Raw genomic sequence first — 6,587 nt, 5'->3', positions numbered from 1 at the left:
GGCAGTGTTGCAGACACTGTTCCAGTCAGTCGTGGTGAAGAGAGAGCTAAACACAAAACAGGCCCCTCTTCTGTGGAACCAGCTTCCAGTTTGGATTCAGGAGACAGACACTATCTCTACTTTCAAGATTAGGCTTCAAACTTTCCTCTTTGCTAAAGCATATAGTTAGGGCTGGACCAGGTGACCCTGGATCCTCCCTTAGTTATGCTGCAATAGGTGTAGGCTGCCGGGGATTCCCATGATGCATTGAGTTTTTCCTTTCCAGTCACCTTTCTCACTCACTATGTGTTAACAGACCTCTCTGCATTGAATCATATCTGTTATTAACCTCTGTCTCTCTTCCACAGCATGTCTTTATCCTGTCTTCCTTCTCTCACCCCAACCAATCACTGCAGATGGCCCCGCCCCTCCCTGAGCCTGGTTCTGCAGGAGGTTTCTTCCTGTTAAAAGGGAGTTTTTCCTTCCCACTGTCGCCGAAGTGCTGTTCATAGGGGGGTCATATGATTGTTGGGTTTTTCTCTGAATCTATGAAGCGCCTTGAGGCGACTTTTGTTGTGATTTGGCGCTATATAAATAAAATTGAATTGAATTGAAATTGAAAAACCTAAGCTGGTCAGTGTACATGCCTTCCCTTACCTATGGTCATGAGCTCTTGGTAGGAAAGGGTTGTTTCTTGTGAAGCGTAGCAACGGAAAGAATTCAGTCAGAGGTGGACTCGCTGGTCTGTTGTGGATCGTTGTCCTGGTGCAGAACCCAAGTGCTACAGGCCAGAAACAGATGGCTGCACATTCTCCTTCAGGATGTTTTGGCAGACACGCTTCTATTTACCACAGCTTTGTGCTAAATAAGTGTGTATGCAGCGCTATGACTAAGTGAGGCAGCAAAACAGACTGAGACCATCAGACTACCACCACCACGTTTGACTGTTGGTGTGATGTTCCTTTTCTGAAATGCTGTGTTACTTTTACACCACATGTAATGGGACAACTTCCAAAAATGTAACTTTTGTCTCGCCTTGGGTATCATCAAGATGTTTTTGGCAAAACCGAGATGAGCCTTTATGTTCCTTTTTGCTCTCACTATGGTTCCCCACAGCTTTAGAAATGGCATTATAACCTTATCCAGACTGAGAGATCTCAGTTACTGTGTTTCTCTAGGATCTTTAAGTCTACTCCACTTTGTCAGGCAGGTCCTATTTAAATGATGTCACATATGACAGCATTTGTAACAGGCCATATATAATTTATAGAAAAACTTTATATATATCTTTTTTCTTCTTCTTGAAGCTTAATAAGGAATAAGGAAGATATGTAATCACTCATCTGCCTGCTTTTCTGGGTGTTAGTTTGGTTTTCTGTTCTCTGCACCACTACCATTTCCCACTCTGTCAATCTTAATACTGCCATTGCTACTTTAGTTGTTGAAAAGCTGTTAATATAACAATATCCACTTCTTAAGTCTGAGGTCCGAACCAACGACTGTCCAAACTTTCAAACAGAAACTGTGTCATCACAGAGAATTAAAAATGGTCCAAATTCTTTCACGTTCAATAAAATGATCAGTGTGGCTCTTCTCCCAGATGTAAAGTTTAACATCCAGGCATCCATGAAAAAGAGGATAAACTACAAAGTCCTGTAGCTGAACGAATTGGCTTCATGTGTGACCATGACGAGCCACTGCCACTTGGTAAATATGCAGATAAAGTAAAACAAAGAAGCTTAGGCTATACAAATGTGGCACAATTTACATTCAGCTGTCCTGTGTATTACTACTGTACTGAGAAATGTCTCTTAAGTAAAAAGTGTAAAGGGCAGTGAAAAGTTACACATTTAAAATGCACCAGAATGTATCTGTAAATAAATGTCAGTATTTCTTTCTTCACTTGAAGAAACATACGGTCAAGGTTAGGTGACCTCCACCTACTCTGTGTCCAGCAATGCCTCTGATCGAACCAGGGTTTGGTTGACTAGGGTCTGCGTGCTGCCTGAGTCCACCAAAGCATATACCCCTGTGAATGATTCAAACACCACACGACGTTAATTGGCTGTTTTGCCACTTTTATTCAGGCACACACACACGATATGCTTCTATGGAACGCCAGGACTGCCATAATGAATTAATTAAATACACCATTAAATAATTAATTAAATGTGTCAATAATTAATTAAAATTGGAATGAATTAATTAAATAAATAGTTATGACACATGTAATTAATTAATTATTGACACATTTAATTAATTATTTATGTATTTCACATTTTAATTAATTATTGACACATTTAATTAATTAATTATTGACACATTTAATTAATTATTTATGTATTTCACATTTTAATTAATTATTGACACATTTAATTAATTAATTATTGACACATTTAATTAATTATTTATGTATTTCACATTTTAATTAATTATTGACACATTTAATTAATTATTTATGTATTTCACATTGTAATTAATTATTGACACATTTAATTAATTAATTATTGACACATTTAATTAATTATTTATGTATTTCACATTTTAATTAATTATTGACACATTTAATTAATTATTTATGTATTTCACATTGTAATTAATTATTGACACATTTAATTAATTAATTATTGACACATTTAATTAATTATTTATGTATTTCACATTGTAATTAATTATTGACACATTTCATTAATTATTGACACATTTAATTAATTATTTATGTATTTCACATTGTAATTAATTATTGACACATTTAATTAATTAATTATTGACACATTTAATTAATTAATTATTGACACATTTAATTAATTATTTATTTATTTCACATTGTAATTAATTATTGACACATTTAATTAATTAATTATTGACACATTTAATTAATTATTTATGTATTTCACATTGTAATTAATTATTGACACATTTAATTAATTAATTATTGACACATTTAATTAATTATTTATTTATTTCACATTGTAATTAATTATTGACACATTTAATTAATTAATTATTGACACATTTAATTAATTATTTATTTATTTCACATTGTAATTAATTATTGACACATTTAATTAATTAATTATTGACACATTTAATTAATTAATTATTGACACATTTAATTAATTATTTATGTATTTCACATTGTAATTAATTATTGACACATTTAATTAATTAATTATTGACACATTTAATTAATTATTTAATGATATATTTATTTATTTCATTTTGGCAGTCCTGGCGCCTGGCTTTCATCATGAAATAATTTTATCTGTCAGCCTCACCCATCAAACTCAGGGGGCGGGGTTAACGCTGCCCATGCAGCTTCTCTAACATTTGATTGGTTGCCGTGCAAAGTAAGTCAAAACAGGTCGATCCTAGATAATCGATTGCTTGTGTAGACTTGGGGCAGCCAAGTATCCCAGAATGCAGATCAAATCACAGGCAGCAATGGTGGTGGTGTAGTTTTAAAATGCCCCGTTTTTCTGTCACCAGCTACACTTTTAACAGTGTTTTAGCCGCGAATGTCGCGCCGTATGTCTGGTCAGGTTGTCAACATAGAACATGTTTGCAAAAGTGCTCAGATGTTTTCAGAGATTTCACTAGCTCTGCTAACAGTTAGCATGCAGAGCGCACCGAGGGGGTTACGTTAACCGGTTTGTTTACATATTCCACTCTCCGTGTTCCACATGTTGCATTCGCAGATTCTCATTTTCACCGAACGATCGTCTCTTTCCGCCTGGTCTTGTGTCTCTGTGCTTCTGTAACATAAAGAACGAGCTGACATTTTTCTCACGAAACCAGCGATCAGCTCAACAGACCCTCAGTTTACCTGCATGCATCCTCCTCCTCATCTGTCAGCTCTTTAACACCTGCTGCTAATTCAAGAAACACGCCTAGTTACCTGGTGATAGTCACAGTTTAACTGGGCAGCCGGTGCTCGATATAAAGCAATGTCAGCGCATTTTTCTGCACAAGATAAGTAAATATAGTGTTTTCCCCGAGCGCAGAGCTGCTGGAGCTCGTTTCCTTACAGAGCACTTTATAGGCGAACAGCTTCATCAGCGGCTGATGTCCAATCACCGGCACACAGCTTTCAAACCTCAGCTGAGTTTTAGCTCTCAGTGGTTAAACGCTGGACTTCATTCACTCAGGTTCTGTCTGTCGGGTCACGTTTACTTCGCTGTTTTATTTACAACTGAGCAAATCGGTTTGGCTGAGGTTAAAGTTACGTTTCATAACTGCATAGTTTCACAGACGTTTAATGGTTCACTGGCACATGTGTTAGACTGAACTATCATCTAAATATCATCTGTTTTTTAATAGTTATTCAACTGTATTCTAAGCACCAGCTGTCTGTTAGAATGTGATTTTTTTCTCTCTCTGTTGGCAGAGGTATAAAAATGCGCAGGAAAATCTGACGTGCATGGCGAACTTCACCGACGATATTTAGGGAGGAATAAACACACATCAAACAAAAATGAACCATTTGTCTGTCTCCATAATTGAGAGCATTTTCTCTTCTTATCTCAACACTCTCTCTCTCTCTCTCTCTCTCTCTCTCTCTCTTTTTTTTTTCTTTTTTTTTTCTTTTTCGGTCATGTTATGTTTACCTGTCAAAGGCTTGTTACAAACTATGAAACACATCGTGCAGACTTCTGGATGTTAGAAGAAAACGAATACTGCTCATGAATGAGACTAAAGGCAGGAAGGTGTCCTTTAAAACTAAACATGTTAATAGGACCTCCCTGTTTATATCATAGTTTATGATATAGCACGTGTATTTCAGTAATAGCCTGCTGAGGCCACTATACGTGCTGGCCTCATATCAAATGTGAAGGCAGACTGAGTCTATGTTTGACGTTTGTTTATATCTAATCTTCCTTTTCAAACATTTAAACAGCAGCGAGTCTGCAGCTGAGGGAATACAAACTCAAATTGTCGGAACAGGTTTGCTCGTTTCTTGGATTCATTTGGTGATTTATTAAATGTATAACTATTATTCTAATCTGCTGCTGGGTCTCTTACACTTTTCTTTATGCTGTATATTTTCACGTCTCTGGAATAGTTGGCAGTTAGATAGTCAGCTGGGAAACTTTGTTAACTCATGGAGCTGAGGATATCGTGGATATGCTGACCTCGCTGCGTGGTGTACAGAGCGAGGTCAGCATGATTAATATTCACAATAAAAATATTAGCCGAACATCATGAAGTCTGTATGTGTTTCATAGTGTCGAACAACCTTTGTACAGTTAAAGCCAGCAGTTACTACATGACGGAAACACCAACGTTATCTCTTTTATGTGTTTATACACAGGTCACGCTGATTACTGAACAAAAACCCAAAGATCAGATGTCAAACAGATTTATTTGCTCTCTCTCCTCCTTAAACATGTTTTTAATGTTAGTTATAATTCAGAATTGGCGACTGAAACACGTAGGACACATAAGAACATCAGGAAATAAAACACCGATAAATATAACCTCAGTAAAAGAAGTCAGCGGGGTTACTACAGCTGTGTACCGGGGCCTGCGCTTTGTCGGTGGGATTGCTTGCGAGGCGAGCGGGTCTATCCCACGCTTTGCCGTGAGACTGGGCAGACATCTCCGAAATCATCGAAGCACTTTTGCAAAGAGGCTGTATCTTGACAAACCGACCAGACACATGAAGATTAAACCACTACATTCTCGGCTAAAAAAATATTAAAACGGTATTTGGTGACACACAAACAGGGTTTTTCAAAGCTCAGTTCTGTTAGCTTCCACATGCCGGTTGTTGTGTGCTAGAAACAATGGCCACCAGGCCAAAGCAATGGTTTTGACTCGATCAGCGTTAACCCCGCCCCCTGAGTTTGATGGGTGAGGCTGACAGATAAAATTATTTCATGATGAGAGCCAGGCGTCAGGACTGCCAAAATGAAATAAATAAATATATCATTAAATAATTAATTACATGTGTCAATAATTAATTAATTACATGTGTCAATAATTAATTAATTACATGTGTCATAACTATTTCTTTAATTAATTAATTCCAATTTTAATTAATTATTGACACATTTAATTAACTATTTAATGGTGTATTTAATTAATTCATTATGGCAGTCCTGGCGTTCCATAAACAGGGGCTACGCATCGATAGTAGAAACATTGATCGGCAACCCTTTGATTGGTCGGCAAAAATGTCGAAGGAGCGCGCTCAGTATTTTTCGGCAGCAGAGCAAGAACTCTTGATTGAGGGATTTCAGGAGTTTCAGAGTTTAATTAAAACGCAAGGGAACACTGCAAAGGCAAGGAGAGAGGGCTGGCAGAAAGTTGCTGACAAATTAAACTCGTAAGTAATTTCATCCATCCATTCGCTTATCCTTTTCAGGGTCGCGGGGGGCGCTGGAGCCTATCCCAGCTGTCATAGGGCGAAAGGCGGGGTACACCCTGGACAGGTCGCCAGTCTGTCGCAGGGCCAACACACAGGGACAGACAACCATTCACACTCACATTCACTCGCACATTCACACCTAGTGGCAATTTATATTATCCAATTAACCTATCCCCACTAACTGCATGTTTTTGGACGGTGGGAGGAAGCCGGAGTACCCGGAGAGAACCCACGCAAA

The sequence above is a fragment of the Maylandia zebra genome, linkage group LG18 (genome assembly GCF_041146795.1).
Source record: "Maylandia zebra isolate NMK-2024a linkage group LG18, Mzebra_GT3a, whole genome shotgun sequence".
Taxonomy (NCBI): Eukaryota; Metazoa; Chordata; class Actinopteri; order Cichliformes; family Cichlidae; genus Maylandia; species Maylandia zebra.
Note: the sequence above shows the minus strand (reverse complement) of the source record.